Source organism: Protopterus annectens, chromosome 9.part0, assembly GCF_019279795.1.
Source record: "Protopterus annectens isolate FY-2018-M chromosome 9.part0, PAN1.0, whole genome shotgun sequence".
Classification (NCBI taxonomy): Eukaryota; Metazoa; Chordata; order Ceratodontiformes; family Protopteridae; genus Protopterus; species Protopterus annectens.
The window spans coordinates 725711226-725731214 of NC_056743.1; positions in this window are offsets into that span (position 1 = coordinate 725711226).

A 19989-nucleotide genomic window follows, 5' to 3' on the forward strand; every position below is an offset into this window, starting at 1 on the left:
AGGAACAGATGGCTTACGAGTGCTCCTCAGAGAGCCCCACGGGAGATGTGCCTCGCAAGCATACGTGCAAGAGGAGGCACTTGGACTCCCCCCAAGCCCTCCTCTGATGAGTCTGTGTTTCTGGAGGCTTTCAGCATGGGCCCATCTACATCTTGGGTGTCCCCTCCCATGGATCCTTTAGTGGATTTGATCACCTCTCGGGCATGGAAGGAACCAGATACCGTGGAGCCGATCCCCAAGCACCCCGATAAGGTTCTGAGTCTCCCTACTGACAGGCCTTCCTGGAACAAGGGCTCCCCAGTAGACGCCATGGTGGTAGCAGCAGCCATGAAGGAACTATCTCAGGAAAGTTCCTTGGTCCACCCTCCTGACCAAGAGTCACAGATGATGGACCGGCTAGGGAAGCGGGTGTATGCTTCAGCTACCTTTTCAATAAGGGCACTGAACCACTTGGCCCATGTCACGAGACTCCAATGCGACCTAGTGAAGGAGCTGGAGGAGTCTCCACCCAAGTCCATGTCGCAGGAGGACAAGGCTTCATTCTCTGTGAAAATGGCCACTCTGAGAGCAGTATCAAATACGTCCATGCGACTCCTCTCCCATGCTATGGAAAAAGCTGTTAGGGGAGCTGGATCCGGTGTGTCCATGAGGTGCAATGCCTGTCTCAGGTTGTGCCAATTCACCGAACCCTTTAAGGCATCTTTTGCCAATGCCCCTTATGACGGCTTGACCCTTTCGGTAAGACCATCAAGGAGACACTAGTTCAGAGTAAGAAAGATGGGAAGACACTGCCTGCCATCGGGATCCACTTCTCTACCCCTCAAAGGTATTTTTCCAGGAACCAGAGAGGGCAAAAGAAGATGTGGTTCCAGAAGTTTCAGTATTCCCGGGACACTCAGGGCTCTTCTTCCAATAGAGGCAGAAGGGGACAGAATGGACACTGGCCCAGAGGCTGAGGGGGTCCATGAAACGTGGGGTCTCGAGAACTATTCTCGAACAGATCCGGGCAGCAACCCTGAGGGGTTGCCTGGCTACTTTACTCTGGAGGCAGTCGGGGGATGATTGTCCTTGCACCCAGCGGCATGGGAGTCCATAACAATGGACCGCTGGGTGCTTCAAATCATATCCAGAGGATATTATGTCCCTTTCATGGGTTCCCCCATACCTCTCAAACACCTCCCAGATGTTCCACCCATGCAAAGGGAGGCTGCAGCACAGGAAATTTCCAAGCTGCTAGGAAAACGAATCATCAAAACCATCCCCCCAGATCAGTCTGGATCGGGCTTCTACTCCAGGTTCTTTTTGGTGCCAAAAAAAATGGGGAACTTAAGGCCCATCCTGGACCTCTCTACCCTGAACCTGTCAGTTGCCAAAGAAAAGTTCCGAATGGTCACACTACAGTCCATCATGCCATACCTGCAAGAGAGCGACTGGATGTGCTTGTTAGATCTCCAGGAAGCTTACTATCACATAAAAATGTACAGAAGCTCCAGGAGGTTCCTCCACTTCCAGCTAGGGGCCAATCATTATCAATTTCGAGCCCTACCCTTTGGTCTCACCACAGCCCCCATGGTGTTTACCAAAGTGATGGCAGTTGTAGCAGCTCACCTGAGGCTTCAGGGGATTCAGGTCAATCTGTACCTGGACGATTGTCTCCTCACTGCTCCCACCATGTGTCTACTTTCCCAAACCAGAGATTACTTTCTGACACTTGCCCTGAGTTTGGGTATAACAATCAACACAGTCAAGTCTCTACTAGAGCCTGTACAGGTGATAGATTACATTGGTGCCAGGATAGACACACTACAGTGCAAAGTGTTCCTGACCTTGGAGAGAGTTCAAAACCTCAGGTTGCATGTCTCCCTAATTTACCGTTCTCACCTCCCGACAGTGGAATCAGTGTTGAGGGCCCTAGGCTCAATGGCGGTGACCATAACTCTCCTTCCATGTGCTTGGCTACACATGCGGATTCTTCAATGGACACTAGCGGTTCAGTGGTCCCTGTTGGATTTACCACTAACCTATCCTATCCACCTGAGTCAAGTGTCGGTAGTCCCTCATATGGTGGATGAGCTCTCTGGACATTTTGGAGGGACGATCCTTTGTTCCGACCTCAGTCCAAGCCACAGTGATCATGGATGCCTCCCAACTCAGGTTGGGAGGGCACTGTTCGGGCAGGTCAGTCCATGGCCTGTGGTTCCCCCTTGGAGACCAGCTTGCATATCAATGTCCTAGAGATGAGGGCGGTCCTTCTAGCATTGCAAGCCCTTCATACCTTTCTTCCTCTGGGGATGATTGCCATTCAGTCAGACAACATGTCAGTAGTCTGGTATATCAACAAACAGGGAGGGACCGGATCTTATCCCCTTTGTCACGAGGCCATGGGAGTGTGGGAATGGGTGATCTCCACCGGTCGCTTTCTCATCGCAACGCACATTCTGGGACGGTCCAACATTCTAGCAGACAGGCTAAGTCAGACCATTCTGATGCCTTACAAGTGGTCTCTGAATCTATCAGTAGCGGAACAGATCTTCAGTGTGTGGGGTCAACCTTGCTGCAATCTCTTTGCATCTCCTTCCAAAGCAAAGTGCAGCAGATTTTTCCTTCTGAACACCCCTGCCGGGGGAGTTCCCCAGAGATGCTCTATTTCATGCTTGGCCTCCCAGTCTTCTGTATGCTTACCCACCAGTTCCTCTCATCCCAAGGTTTCTGCAGAAAGCTTGTCAACTGGGGAGCAAGGTGAGCTTCATTGCCCCATTCTGGCCTTGCCAGGTATGGTTTCTCTTCCTTTGATCTCACCTTCTGTCTCCACCTTGGATCCTAGATCCCATTCAGGATCTGATTTCACACCCATCAGGGGTGCTTCATCTGGGTCTGGTCAGCCTGAAGCTCACGGCTTGGCTGCTCTAGTTCCCGTGATTGCTAGGACTCCCGGACTTTCCTCCTCAGTTAAGTCTATTTTAGTAGCTGCTCATAAGTCTTCTACCAAAAAGGTTTATTGCAGCAAATGGAAATGTTTTCTTTCTGGGCCTCTCAGAGGAGTTTAGATCCTTTTACGGCTCCTATTTCTGTCATTCTTGATTTTCTAGCTATTTTCCAACATGGAGCTAGTTCTTCTACTGTCAAAGTTCAGTTGGCTGCCATTAATCATTTTCATGTGGGTGAGAATTCTGCATCCTTGGCATCTTCTAGACTGTGTAAAGCCTTTATTAAAGGAACTTTTTTGCTACGCCTCCCGGTCAAAGATCCTGTCCTCCCCGTGGGACCTTTCTATGTTTCTGGTCGCTTCACCTTTCGAGCCTGCCGCAACTGCAGATCTAAAATTTCTGTCATGGAAACAGCTTTTCTAGTGGTGATTACCTCTGCTAGAAGGGTTGTGGAACTACAGGCTTTGTCCATAAAATTTCCGTACATGATTTTTCATAAAGATAGAGTTTCCCTGTGAACCAACCCATCTTTTCTTCCTAAGGTGACATCACCAGTCAATATCAATCAGACTATAAGTTTGCCTGTGTTCTTTCCCAATTTTACCAACAGGATGGAATACAAACTATACATGCTGGATGTTCATAGACAGTTATGATTCTATTTACACAGGACAAAAAATGTTAGTAAATCTGATCAATTGTTTGCTTCATTCTGTAGACCCTTTTTGGGCAAACCTATTTCCAAGGTCACTATAGCTAGATGGATTTCTTCATGCATCCTGCAGGTCTGTAAGGACAAAGGCATGTCTCCTCCAGGTCAGGTTAAAGCTCAATCCACTAGGTCCATGGCTACGTCTGCAGCTTTCTGGTCTAGGGTGTCTTTGGATGACATTTGCTCTGCAGCTGCTTGGTCCTCATCTCATATGTTTATTTCCCATTACAAACTGAATTTGACATCTAAAAGGAGAGCATCCTTTGGCTCCTCAGTGCTCTGGAATATCCTTCCATGAGGTTCTCCCAGGAGTTTAGTAGCTGGGGACTTTGTCCCACAGGTTAAAGAGCAAATGAAGTAAACTACTTCAGATAAAGAAGTTATGTACTCACCATAATGTTCCATCTGAGTAATAGTACTTCATTTGTCTTCAACCATCCCTCCCTTCTTCCCCCAGACCTTAGCGCATGTTCAGCCTAGGGCTGTAGTATAGGTCACAAGTATGTTATCAGGTCAGGTTCTAAATATAAGTTCTGCAAACTTGATCTGGGGATGGAAGGCAGTGGAGGTGTATTATGGGTAAGGGGAGGAGTCTGGAGCTTGGAGCTGATGCTAGTAATTTTTGCCAGCTTGGATCTGATACGGATCCGTATTCCCACAGGTTGAAGACAAATGAAGTACAACTACTCAGATGGAACGTTATGGTGAGTACATAACGTCTTTTTTATGCAACTATTAAAGAAACCTTATGAAATATTTTTTGTCCTATAATCTCAGGATATTTGCCATTTTTAAGTTTCTTCACAGGACACAACTGCCCAAAGAGGGACTGTCCCTTGCAGAGAGGGGACAGGTGGTAATCCTATTCTCAGACTTAAAGTTACTCATTTGCAAGAGCACCCTCTCACAGCAAGCAGAGTTCTCCAACCAAGGCTGCAGTCTCTGAATCTCATAGCCTGTAGGATAGTGTTAGTTCAAGACTTCTTTCTCCACACAGGTTCTATTCAGCCTTAAAGAGACTAGAGGATCTGCACTACAAAATCCTACATGTAAAATGGAAAAGATTTCTCAAGTGTGGATAAAAAAGTCCCTTTAAACTGAACATCCTAGCATATCTGAAGTGCCATTTTAAAGCAAACAGGTCATTCATCTATTATATTTTACATCTCTGCCATCTTAGGTTGCATTCTAGCAAATCCTCAGTCTCTGGAAATCCTGCTATAAAACCTTGCTTAATGTGATATTTTACCCCTGACTCTGAAAAAAAAACCTAACGACTCCTTGGTGAACTTTCTGTTTAAGAAATTAATACTTTCTCCTTTTAACCTAGTTGTTTCAACCGAAAATAGCCATTCTCTTGGAAAACACTTTTCTTGGTAGCAGAAATATCAGGAAGAATAATTTTCACTTCAGTGTCCATAATGTGTAGGCACATGTGCTTAGTATTCCACAATGACAGTCTGGTCTGTCAGGTAATAACCTTCTTTCTTGCCTGTTGTTTGTCATTTTTTCTAAATCAGTCCCTTCAGAAGCTTGTTGCACACTAAAATGCTGGAAGCAGTTGCACACCTTAGATGTACAGACAACTAAGCCATTATACCTGGAACAGAAAATCTGATCAGCAAGTCTTTCCTTCAAAAAAGGGAAAGGCAGCCTATCTGTTAATGTTTGTTTAAATAGCCAACACTGTAGTGTCTTTGCTATGACAAACACAAACTATTGCAAGTCACCCAGGGCACATTTCCCAAGAGGAGCATCTATGTAACTGCTGCAACATGGATGACATTTCACACATTTACAAAACTCTTCCAGGTAGAAGTTCAGTCTGGAATTTGGTCAGACTGGTGCAGCTTTACAGCAACATGCACTGTTAGGGCTTCTACCCACTTGTTAAGATTTACTATTACAGTGGCTCTTCCAGAGGAATATTATACAATATTATATGTCAATTCATTCATTATTATCATTAACACCCAGGAAGTTTGGAAGATCAGAAACTTTCCATTTTCTTTTTATGGCTGCCTTTTTGTGGGTGTCATCAGAGTACAAACTAGTTTCCTTCCCTATGCATAAACTGATTATATTGCCCCAATCAGGTAAAATAATTGTTTGGACAATCCGGGTATTTAGAAAACTGTATTTAGAAGTCCTGTAGTTTTTGTCTAAATTCTGTCAGAATAGCTTCTTCCTAGAAAAAATGCTTGCAGATACCTTTCTGATTTTCAGAACATATCCAACATGCATCCAATACTTGTAAAAACATACGGTGTAATCTAGATGGGTTGTAAAAATACTCGTAGAGACACTTCCACGGCAAAATTATAAGTTTCCCAGAAATAGTTGCATATTTAATTAAGGAGCCAACCTTGATGCCATTTGGATTCCATGATTTTTTTCTAAAGTTCCCCAGGATGACCACAGTTTCTCTATCACTTCTCCACATTTCTCTCATATTCCCTCATAAGTTCCATTAATAAGCCCCTCCATAGACAGGTATAGCCCCTGCATTTCAATTAATTTAACTATAGCAGGTTGAATTACTTCTTTCAAATCTGGTATCTTAGACTTTCTAACAGTCCAGGGCCTCATTCAATATCCAGTCATCCTCCACTTTCTTAGATTATGTTCTGTTGTTAACAACTACCCCATGTTGTCCAACTTCCTCCAGTCTCACTTGTTTCCAGAATATGACTGCCAATTCTTTTCTTTCTGCAATTTTCACTCCTCTTCATTACTAACATTATATCCAATAGGGCCAGAGCACTTTTGCATTATTTAATTTTTGCTTCATTCATTATATGACCTAGTACTGCCAACAGTTACATCAATGGTAACTTCATTCTATTTCCATCTCTAAGGTGCTGTCAGAAGGAGATGTTTTTGAGATCTCTGTGGTCAGCAATACTTTGAAAACATTTTGAATTCCATCTTGCCTACAAAACTCTATTTTCACTGATTTATAATAGCTGTTCTTATTTCAGGCTCACATTCCCCCATCTCCACAGCTATAACTAATCTGTTGCATTTGATCCTTCACTTCACTCCATCCCAAATTATTTCCATGACTATTTTCATAAACAAATGGGATGTAGCCATTGCAAACTCAAAACAAAAACAAAAGAAGTGGGACCTAGAATAAGATCAAAGCCTGAACTTTGTCCAACTTCAACAGAATTATTTTCCATCTCTTATCCATTTTTATCCTTCTTAAAAACTCTTCATAGGTTTTATTCAGCAAGTCCTTTAAAGACCCCCCCCAAACAAACTTCAAGATATTTGAAAAAGTGTCCCCTCCCATAAATAGTATATTTTCTCCTCAGCAAATTTGGCAGAGTTTAATTTAATAGACTGTGCTTTTCTTTTTCTCAATTTGTTTAGTATTGTGTTATTTACTAAAATATTGAATCATTGTAAAAACTTTCTCTATATTTTATTCAGACTTGGTTAAATAAATCAAAACGTCATCTGCAGGTAAATATGTCTTAATTTCTGTATTATTCACTCTACATCCCCTTAAGTCAGTCTTCATAAGTGGCAACTGTAACAGTGGAAATAAAATTAGGGAGAAGGGCAGCTCTGCCTGATACTTTTGGAGAAGGTGAAAGGTCTATTCAGACCAAAATAAATTCTTACACTGGCTTCTGAACTAGCATAACTTGAGAAAAAAACATTCTTCACATCTTTTTGTAAAGTACATTTTAAAAGGCTGCATCTTAAATAGGATTATTTCAGCCTATCAAATGCTTTGCCTGCATCGAGGTTGAGCAGTTTCCTCATGTTCACATTCTTGGGGATGTTGTATATTGTGTGCTGCTTTACCACTGTTGTCAGTGGTCTGTCAATGTCCAACAAACCCACATTGATCCATATCCACCAGCTTGAGAATATATCTTGCCAAGTACAAATAGTGATGTGAAAACCTAGGAATCATTATTGTGATTTGTTGGTTGGCAGAAGACTGGCAGCTCTGGGTTTTAGTCCTATTCTGAATCAGTATTATAACTACTTGTCAATAGCTGGAACTAATTTGTCTCTAATAATTTCATTAAACAACTTTATCAGCAGACTGATCACCCACTTTCTGCCTTGCTGCCAAAATTCAAGCACACCCTGTCAACCCAATGTCTTCCCTGACATGTGTTTCTTAATAACTTCATGAATGTCATCTAATTCGGTCAGATTTATACTCCTTCCCACTGTGATTGAATTAAACTAAGTAGTCTCAACAGCTGTACAATCATATCTTCATTTTGCCCATTTCACTTCTAAGTTTTATAACTTCAAATAATACCCGATTAAAATTTTATTTATCTCTTATGGAAATGTTATCATGTTCCCTGTGAACTAAAGAAAAATGACTGAATAATTCTCCTTTCTCTTTGCTCCTGTAGATGCACTGCCAATTTCTTTTGATACATAGAGGAATTTTGAAAAAAAATGTCTTTCACACCTTCCATCAAAATTTGTGTCTTTTATTCAATTTCCCCAATATTTCTTTAGTTATCTTGATTTTCCTCATTGCTGTTTGCCTCTAACCACATTAGTTCTTGCCCTTTTTTAACATCAGTCCACAGTTGCCTGAGAGCTCTCAACTTTTACCTTTGAAATTATATACAAAGCAAACAAAACAAATATAATTAGGGAATAATCTGTAAATTATGGGTCCTTTTTAAATAACAGCATTATAGGATCATAGGATGTTACTAGGCTAGTGGCCCAGGGGCCCTTACAAGCCTAGCCAAGAGTTTATCCCCAAAAAGAAACCTCAGTCAGCACCTGTCACCCCTGTCAATGAGGGACATAGGTGGAACCCCTGGGAAAAATTTGTGGTTTTCCCATCCACTCATAATGGTTGTGCTTGAAGAGGGTCAGCAAGGTGCTCTGTTTAATGTGTATGGGAAGTCTATTTCAGAGACGGGGCAGCCTCTGGGAGACAAACCTGTCTGTCCAGCAGGTTTTGTTGATATTGCATATTAGATTCAGGCCTTTTGAGTGGGTAGTGCATGAGGAGTTAGACTTATGGATATGGAGCATCTCTAGTAGGGCAGGGTCTGAGATTGCCTTGTAGGTAAGACACAGATCACCCCTGAGCAATCTGTACAATACCGAGTAGAGTGATAGTGATTTGAGCCTGTGTGCATAGGACAGGTGTTGGATTAACTTATTACTTCTAAAGAACATTTTTAATTTGTGGAGGGATGGCGCAAATGATTCAGAACAAAGTTGGGGTATTCCTAAAAATGGGGACACACTTTCCCACTGCACCTGGCTACATAACCTAACCACTTCCATTAATCTGGTCTTATAATCATCCCATAAAGATGAAAGCTCACTGACAGTAGCCAGACCATGTTCAGTGCCCTTGTATGTCCCTTGAAAGAATTTTGCCCTAAATAATATGGTAGAAGTCTCTAGTGCTTTGGCAACTTATGTGATTGAAAATGAACCAGTTCCACTTCCACCATGGCATAGCCAGAAATCAGAACTGAATGGGTGTGACATGATATGATTAGATATTTATAGTTTAATGTTACATAAAATCCTTTCTAGTTTGGACTGATGCCTATTTTTTTTTGGAATAAAAGTTATGTTTGAACTCACTTTCCCTTTCTCTCATCTTGTCAGTCACCCCTGTTGTTTCACATACTTCCCATTTCTTGGAGTTTTATTCTTTCATACCCCCCGACCATCATCTTGTCACTATGTTCCAGCCTTCCCTCTTGAAAATGTATTAGAGAGACCATTACTTTACTAAACTCCATCTTTCTAAAAACTGGAGGGACAATGTACACCAAAAAAAATTCACTTTACTCCAGCCTTGCATCCTTTAAAATCCACATATTTACCTTGAGGTCTGACAAAGTATCCTGTAATATAAAGAGGAATTGTCTTGCCACAAACATCACTGTACCCTTTTCACTAGTTTCTTGATGAATATAGATACAACCCTCTTATCCTATCTTCCATTTACTGAAGTAGAATGTTCAAGCCTTTTCAAATGCATCTCTAATAGGGCTATAATTTGTGCCTGAGTGTTCAGTGACTACATAATCTTCCCTCAATATCATTAAAAAGAATTATAAGATGGATACTATTTCAGGATCCATATCTGCTTTTCAGGCTACTGTTATCATACATATGTTATGTTTGGGGTCTGCCCTGTAGAAAGAGTTTGAAACTCTATGAGTTACCAAGGATGGACCCGGTGTTATCAGGTACATAATTTACATACTTGCATAATGCTTGAGCTATAAGAATATGTCCAAACAAGGTAATAATAATTCTCACACCTTGGTCAAGAAAGCCTCATGTGTCAAATGCATTTTTCCTTTAGTGAAGCTAACTTCAGATCTGGATATAGAGAGCAGTAAGGTACATTGTTGGAAGGAGAAAGGAGTTTAGCCTGACAAAAGTTGGGATTGTCCTAATGCCTGCAGACCTAGACCTTTGAATTACCAAATAGAAGAAGTTTTGAGTGACCTTTTTAAGAAACTTTTACCCCTGGGACTGCACCTGACTTTTCCAGTACACTATCTAGAATTGATTGCAGCCATATTATAATTGAGCAAATTTGACTAAAGCATTGGGCATTGATTATGTTAATGCATCTGCTGGACCCAGTGGCCTAAATGGCTGTTTTATTAGTCTTTGGCTGTGCCCACTGAATGGCACACAGCAATAGTTATCCCACTCCACAAAGGGGGAGCCACCACGGACCTCGGAAACTACCACCCCATTAGCCTGACAAGCCTGGTCTGCAAGGCTATGGAACGTATCATAATGGAACTTATAAACAATGACATTGGTAATCTCCAAACTCAGGACCCCACCCAGTTTGGGTTTGTAAAAGGCAGATCATGTCTCCTACACCTGATAGACTTCTTTGAAGCAATCACCAAAGCCGTAGATGAGGGTAAGGTGGTTCACACAGCCTATCTAGATCTTGCCTAGGCTTTTGACACCATCCCCCACTCTGGAATTATAGATAAACTCACTAAACTAGGTATAAATCCCTATGTCGCAAGATGGGTTGCCAACTGGCTCACCAACAGAACCCACACTGTGAAAGTAGCAGACTCCAAATCCAACTTCAGACTAGTGACAAGTGGAGTACCACAGGGTTCAGTCCTGGGTCTTCTCTTGTTTGGTATCTACTTCTCTGAAGTACAGGCTAACACAGAAGGTCTTTGGCTAATGAAGTTCGCAGATGACTGCAAACTAGGAGCCATAATCAAAACTCCAAAAGATGTGGACATCCTACAAAAGGGCCTTGCTGAGACAGATGCCTGGTGTCAAAGCCATGGCCTCAAGCTCAATGCCAAAAAGTGCATTGTCATCCCTTTTGGTAAAAACTCTGTACCCATGAACTACCACATAGGCGGCAGTCTACTTAACGCTGAAAGTGTGATAAGAGAAATTGGGACACAGGTGGACAGTAGTCTCTCCTTTGATAATCACATTGCCACAGTAGTCAGGAAATTCTTCTATGTGGCACACCTCATCACAAAAGGTTTTTCATCCAGGAAAAAAGAGGTCATTGTTCCCCTCTACTCGTCACTCATTAGACCCATTATATTGTACAATGCCCCTCTTGGTATGTACCTCACAAGACATCTACAACAACAACTGGAAAGGCCACAGAAATACCTCACAAAGAGGATTGCCGGCCTCAAACAGATGCCCTACACAGACAGTCTCAAAAAACTGCAGCTTTACTCAGTCACATATCGCCTACTCAGAGGCGATCTCTGCCTAACACACAAAGCTATGTCAAACCCAGAGCTTTTGGACATGCTCCACTTAAAGAAATCCCATTCCAATGAGCTACACGCTCTAGGGACCTAAACCTTGTTACCACAATAAACAGAACATGCTGGAGGGATAGATTCCTGTCCCAGAGACTTCCCATACTCTGGAACAAACTACCTATCTATAGCAAACAAAGCTCCTCATTAGCACTCTTCAAGAAAAATCTTGATGACTGGATGGGAGATAGGAAATTCACCCCGGGGATCACTTCTGTGGCTCTGCTCGACAGTGGTACAGGAAAATAATTTTTTTGGGTGGCGAAAGCCAGGGTACCTTTTGGCTAGGCTTATATAGGCCCCAGGTCCAATAGCCTAGTACCTACCTATGAACCTATTACTAAGATATACAAATACATTCTTACTTGTCTTGCATACGTATTGCAAAGAAGTTTATCCTTGGGATTAGTTGCAGCATTTTTGAGGAAGATAGATGTGGACTCTGTTCCACAGTAAGGTAACACAAATAGCTGATATCTTTAGACCTAACAGTCACGTTTTTATTCAAGTTCAGCTTCCATTGTAGAATCTTATTCGACCCATTTTTTTTACTGTGGAGTTCCATTTCTAATCTTTAATAGTTCTTAGTTCCATATGTTTAATCTCTATAAAAATCTGCTTTATTGATGGATTGCCTTTAGTTAGCTTTCTTAGCCACTATCAGCACTAACAATAGCAATGCTTTTACCTCTTTAGTATGTTATTTAACATCAACGTAACAAAAACATCTCTATACGGAGGTTAAATTCTCTTCCAATGTATAAGACAGCATATTATTCAAGATATTGTTTTGTACTGAAGCAACTCCATACATTCCCAAAATATATGCTCCAAAGAAACTCTTTCTGAACCATCACATCTCCAAAATACACCTCTTTTCTGTGGAAATATTTTTTTAAGTCTCGTCAGGCAAAGAATTATTTGTGCAAACATTTCTATGCAAAAATTTAATTTTTTTTTCAGTTTAGTTGCATATCCAGAATTAAGATGTACTTCTATCCAATGATCATTTGTAATATTTTTCATTGTTCACTCTGTGTGGTTTTACCGTTGTACTGAATTGTCTTCTCAGATCTAATATTGCCTTATATGATCTGCTTACAATGTCAGCTTATTCTCAGAATCTTTATCATTCCCTTTCTTGTGGACACTGTTGATGCCAATTTGGATTCCGTGTAGGTGACCACTTGATCTTCATATTCTAACTCTGACAAGGTCATCACTCATTTCATTCATTGCATTCAAAGACATTATATTTGTAGTTGTGATGTGTGAGATACTGGTGTGGGATCATGTCCTTACCGTGATCGTAGGCTGACGTATAGTATTCCCTATCAGTCTATGATTCCTGCACTAGAAGAAGAATACCTTTTTAGGCCTCTCTGTCCTAAAATATACATGGGCACAAACCTGTCAGAAGTTGAAAAGATTGCAATTGCAGTGACACACACACATACACACACACACACACACACACACACACACACACACACACAAGAATTAACTATGTATCAGTACATAGCAATCAACACTGCATATAGAAACGTAAGTGAATGACATACAGAAGGGATGACAAAGTGGCAATGGATGAAGTTATGTATTATACCCGCTGAAACAAGCTACTTGCATACAATATGCAGATGACTCCACACTCATTTGCTCTGCAAAAACCATCCCAGAGCTTCAAACTATTACTCAGAAGGTATTCCACACTGTTGAAGCATGGTTCTTAAAACGCTGCCTACTTCTAAATGCCAAAAAAACAAAACTCCTCCTTTTCAAGCCCACTACCAGATCCCCCCCATTAGACTTCTCTATCTCATCTATTAACAATACCCTCATATCACCCGACTCTTCTACCAAACTGTTAGGTGTGATGATTGACAACAATCTTACCTTTGATTATCACATAAACAATACTATTAAAACTGTAAATAGAAAACTGGGCTCCCTCTACAGAATTAAAACATTCTTATCCCCAACAGCCAAAGCTACTTTGGCACACTCTCATCTCATTTCCACTCTTCTCTATGCCTCACCAATTTACACTAACCTGAAGAAAAATAATCTCTAAACTGACTACCACCTACAATAGTATAGCGAGATTTGTTACTGGTAATCAATTCAGAACTCACCACTGCCTGAACCTACAACAACTTCACTGGCTTGAATTACAAAACATGTTGCTTCTTTCCCAACTTCCCATTATCCAAAGAGCTTTTTATCTGCCTAACAACACTCCTGCATTTTCTAATCTCTTTACCCCTTATTCTAATCTGAACTCACTTCGCTCCTCTAGCAAACTCCTAGTTACTTCTACTAAATCTAATAACCTTGCTGGTGACTCCCTTTTCTCAAACACCATTGGTAAACACTGGAATCAACTTCCCTCTGAACTGACTTCTATTCTATCTCCTGTCCTTTTAAAGCAAAAACTTAGAATTTACCTTAGAAAACACTGGCTATGTCCCTGCCTTAACCCAGACTGAAACCATGTATTCTACTAATCCACTTCTCCTCCATCTCTGTGACTTCTGTTACCTTCTATTTTATTTCTCCACTACATAACACTTACCACTCCACTACCCTTCTCCTCCAGATTGTAATACTCAGATTGCTGAGGGTTCATATAAATAACTAATCTACTTACTTCATTGTCTTTAAATGTCTTTTCTCTCTTTCTTAAAATGTTAGCTAATGCTAAATAAGTTGTGCATTTTTTATTACAAGAATGTTGTGTGCATTTGTTGTGCAACTGTTAATTTTGTGTGCAATTTGTTTTTTTCCTATTATAATTCCATATACTGTATATTTCCCTCCTTACTTTTTTTATGCTGCTCTTTATTGCATCCTATGTAATTGTTTCTATGTCTATGCGGAGCTTTTCTCCCCGGGCCTCTGCTGAAAATGGAAATATATCCAGTTAGACTATCCCGGTTAACAAATGTAAAATAAATAAAATAAAATAAAATAGCTGTGTTAATGAGAACTGTCTAGCCACCATGCATACTTACTGCTACTAGTATGTGACCATACTGCAAAAAGCACTTGTGCCTTGTTGGTGACACTCATAATACCCTTTCTTAGTGCAGTCTCCCTACAACATGCAGCCAACCCATCTATGAGTGAGCAGCCTGTGATTTCCACCTCATTTGCTGACCAGTACAGGTCGCCAATGTACAAGAGTGTGAAATCACTACAAAACTAACAATGGCAAACATCAGGCATAGTGCAATGTATCAAGAAGCTGAGTGCATATGCACCTGGAATTAAAGACAAGTAGGCCATTAATGAATAGGCATGTACATATATCCATAAACACCAAAGGCCAGAATGCAGCAGATATTATATCCACTGACACAGGCACTGAACAATATCAGACATATCTATAGGTTCATAGGTTGGTACTAGGCTATCGTCCCTATGGCCTATACAAGCCTAGCCATAACAATTCCCTGGCTATTTCTTCCCACACTATTTACTTCCCTGGACCCCTGTGAGATTATGCTAGTCAGTACAGTATTCATACATTCATCTATGACCAACAAGGTACACAATACATTAAACATTTCAAACCTGTGTAATAGCAGTAGTACTGGGTGACACCTATCTGAGTGAGACTGTGACAGACATCTGTGAATCCTGCCCACATGCACTGGCCTGTGATTGTGACCAGCATATATATACACACATACACATAACAGTGCCATTGAGAGGCTAACACCCCCACCACCAAATACAAGCTACTTCACATTCATTGTACTCACTGAACAGTAGCAATGACTTCATATTACATCAGTAAAGACACCATCATGAAACCTGGCAAAAATTACACCAATTATGCTTACAAAATAAATGCAACAATCATACAAAAATTAAACCATTGGATCTGTTTGTTGGTACAAGACTATGTAATGTTTGTCCAAAGTATCTATACCAAAATCCAGAAATCACATTCTATAGTTATATCATTCTAAAAGGTACATCTAGGCAGTATTTTCACTGATCCATTATGTCATTGAGTACTGTGGTAAGTTATAAAAATAATATACAAAGTCCTATGCCTTAATTCTTATATTTTTGCTTAGATTCTGAAAACCCAGGGTTGTGCAGATCCGCACTCTTATTTTTTACATCACTTCCATCCTAGCAAGCTATCCTGCAATGCAAATGCAAAACAGTTATAAAAGGGTACTTAATTCTGAAACCTAATATTTCCATTTCTTACCATGTAATAAGTACCACAATCATAAATTAAGAATGTGTAAGAAGTACTTAAGCAGGCAAACGTCCAATACATTTAAGCAGATAATAGTTTCTGAATGGTGTCAGAACAAGAAAAAGCATTATTTTGGATCAAGATTTAATCTAGCCACTCAACTCTCTTACTCTAGGATTACAGTAAGCTTCATGCTCAGAGCCCAGCTAACAGGATGCAGCTAAAGGATACAGATTGATAGATTCATAGATTAGTACTAGGCTGACTGCCTTTGTGGGGCATTTCAAGCCTAGCCAATTACCCCAATGTGAGAATCAAACCCTGCACCTTGTATCTTTAAGGTAAACACCTTAGCCATTATGCCAACCTCCCACCCAAAACAGCACCAATGTAATTGACAGGATATGAACCTGTGCAAGGAAACCCCAATGGATTTCAAGATAAATTATTAATAATTTATGGCACTTGTAATAGTGTCTTATTTGCTTACAGATGACATGGCTAATGAAATACAGATTTAAAATAATCAGTATTGTGTATAAAAGATACACTATAAGTTATTTACAGTTTACAAAAATTAATAAATAAATAAAAATAACCTGAAGAAAAATAATCTCTCTAAACTGACTACCACCTACAATAGTATAGCGAGATTTGTTACTGGTAATCAATTCAGAACTCACCACTGCCTGAACCTACAACAACTTCACTGGCTTGAATTAAAAAACATGTTGCTTCTTTCCCAACTTCCCATTATCCAAAGAGCTTTTATCTACCTAACAACACTCCTGCATTTTCTAATCTCTTTACCCCTTATTCTAATCTGAACTCACTTCGCTCCTCTAGCAAACTCCTAGTTACTTCTACTAAATCTAATAACCTTGCTGGTGACTCCCTTTTCTCAAACACCATTGGTAAACACTGGAATCAACTTCCTCTGAACTGATTTCTATTCTATCTCCTGTCCTTTTAAAGCAAAAACTTAGAATTTACCTTAGAAAACACTGGCTATGTCCCTGCCTTAACCCAGACTGAAACCATGTATTCTACTAATCCACTTCTCCTCCATCTCTGTGACTTCTGTTACCTTCTATTTTATTTCTCCACTACATAACACTTACCACTCCACTACCCTTCTCCTCCAGATTGTAATACTCAGATTGCTGAGGGTTCATATAAATAACTAATCTACTTACTTCATTGTCTTTAAATGTCTTTTCTCTCTTTCTTAAAATGTTAGCTAATGCTAAATAAGTTGTGCATTTTTTATTACAAGAATGTTGTGTGCATTTGTTGTGCAACTGTTAATTTTGTGTGCAATTTGTTTTTTTCCTATTATAATTCCATATACTGTATATTTCCCTCCTTACTTTTTTTATGCTGCTCTTTATTGCATCCTATGTAATTGTTTCTATGTCTATGCGGAGTTTTTCTCCCCGGCCTCTGCTGAAAATGGAAATATATCCAGTTAGACTATCCCGGTTAACAAATGTAAAATAAATAAAATAAAATAAAATAGCTGTGTTAATGAGAACTGTCTAGCCACCATGCATACTTACTGCTACTAGTATGTGACCATACTGCAAAAAGCACTTGTGCCTTGTTGGTGACACTCATAATACCCTTTCTTAGTGCAGTCTCCCTACAACATGCAGCCAACCCATCTATGAGTGAGCAGCCTGTGATTTCCACCTCATTTGCTGACCAGTACAGGTCGCCAATGTACAAGAGTGTGAAATCACTACAAAACTAACAATGGCAAACATCAGGCATAGTGCAATGTATCAAGAAGCTGAGTGCATATGCACCTGGAATTAAAGACAAGTAGGCCATTAATGAATAGGCATGTACATATATCCATAAACACCAAAGGCCAGAATGCAGCAGATATTATATCCACTGACACAGGCACTGAACAATATCAGACATATCTATAGGTTCATAGGTTGGTACTAGGCTATCGTCCCTATGGCCTATACAAGCCTAGCCATAACAATTCCCTGGCTATTTCTTCCCACACTATTTACTTCCCTGGACCCCTGTGAGATTATGCTAGTCAGTACAGTATTCATACATTCATCTATGACCAACAAGGTACACAATACATTAAACATTTCAAACCTGTGTAATAGCAGTAGTACTGGGTGACACCTATCTGAGTGAGACTGTGACAGACATCTGTGAATCCTGCCCACATGCACTGGCCTGTGATTGTGACCAGCATATATATACACACATACACATAACAGTGCCATTGAGAGGCTAACACCCCCACCACCAAATACAAGCTACTTCACATTCATTGTACTCACTGAACAGTAGCAATGACTTCATATTACATCAGTAAAGACACCATCATGAAACCTGGCAAAAATTACACCAATTATGCTTACAAAATAAATGCAACAATCATACAAAAATTAAACCATTGGATCTGTTTGTTGGTACAAGACTATGTAATGTTTGTCCAAAGTATCTATACCAAAATCCAGAAATCACATTCTATAGTTATATCATTCTAAAAGGTACATCTAGGCAGTATTTTCACTGATCCATTATGTCATTGAGTACTGTGGTAAGTTATAAAAATAATATACAAAGTCCTATGCCTTAATTCTTATATTTTTGCTTAGATTCTGAAAACCCAGGGTTGTGCAGATCCGCACTCTTATTTTTTACATCACTTCCATCCTAGCAAGCTATCCTGCAATGCAAATGCAAAACAGTTATAAAAGGGTACTTAATTCTGAAACCTAATATTTCCATTTCTTACCATGTAATAAGTACCACAATCATAAATTAAGAATGTGTAAGAAGTACTTAAGCAGGCAAACGTCCAATACATTTAAGCAGATAATAGTTTCTGAATGGTGTCAGAACAAGAAAAAAAGCATTATTTTGGATCAAGATTTAATCTAGCCACTCAACTCTCTTACTCTAGGATTACAGTAAGCTTCATGCTCAGAGCCCAGCTAACAGGATGCAGCTAAAGGATACAGATTGATAGATTCATAGATTAGTACTAGGCTGACTGCCTTTGTGGGGCATTTCAAGCCTAGCCAATTACCCCAATGTGAGAATCAAACCCTGCACCTTGTATCTTTAAGGTAAACACCTTAGCCATTATGCCAACCTCCCACCCAAAACAGCACCAATGTAATTGACAGGATATGAACCTGTGCAAGGAAACCCCAATGGATTTCAAGATAAATTATTAATAATTTATGGCACTTGTAATAGTGTCTTATTTGCTTACAGATGACATGGCTAATGAAATACAGATTTAAAATAATCAGTATTGTGTATAAAAGATACACTATAAGTTATTTACAGTTTACAAAAATTAATAAATAAATAAATAAAAATAAAGGCAACTTTGATTACAGACAGTAACTTCTGGATTCCTGGCACACTGCTTCAGGAAGTAATAAGCACAGCATAACATAATTTTGATAAAGGATTGTTAAATGGACCAAGTTCTCGCTTTCACCAGGAGATTCTTCAACCATCATCAGCATCATCATGAATTTATTTATTTTATTTACTGACATTTGTTAACCGGGTTGGTCCCGCTAGGCTAGAGGGCCTTTTTCAGTGGAGACCCGAGGAGAAAAGCTCCATTTACAGACAGTTTACAGTAATTAAGAAATTTGAGTAAAAAGAATTACAATACAAACTCATTATACAGCAAGTTAAAGAGAGGAAGTATAATGCATGCACAAAGGAATATACACATATTTTTATAGAGAAACAAAATATATACATAAGAATCTTATCCATCAGCAATGACTGATTGAGTTTAGTAAGTATCCGCATAGTAGGGTACTAGATGAAAGGGGGTGGATTATTAGATGTGCATATGGGGTATGGGGAGCTTAGGTTGTGTCTTGACAAGGGCAAGTTTTGGAGTTAAGTAGATGAAGTTTGAGTACATTTTTAAGGTGTGTTGGGTGGGTGATGGATGATGGAACATGGGTGGGTGATGGAACATATGTCTAGGGCAAGTTTGTTCCAGGCATGGGCAACAGATTATTTATATAGAAGTTTGCCTACTATTTTCTTGGGCTGGTAGGTGTCTAATAGTTGCTGATTAGAGGTAGGGAGGGTTTGCAGTGGAGAATAGATAGAGACAAAAGAAGAGAGAGCTGGACAGGATGAAAGTTTATAAAGAATGAAGTGTAACACTTGAAATTGTGATAGCAGCAGTTGTTGGGGGAGTTCAAGCCATTGGAGTGATGTGCATTGTATGGTGAGTTTGTGATAAATCTAGCTATCTTATGGTAAATTTGTTGAAGTTTGTTCAAAGTTGTGGCTTGAATGTTTGTA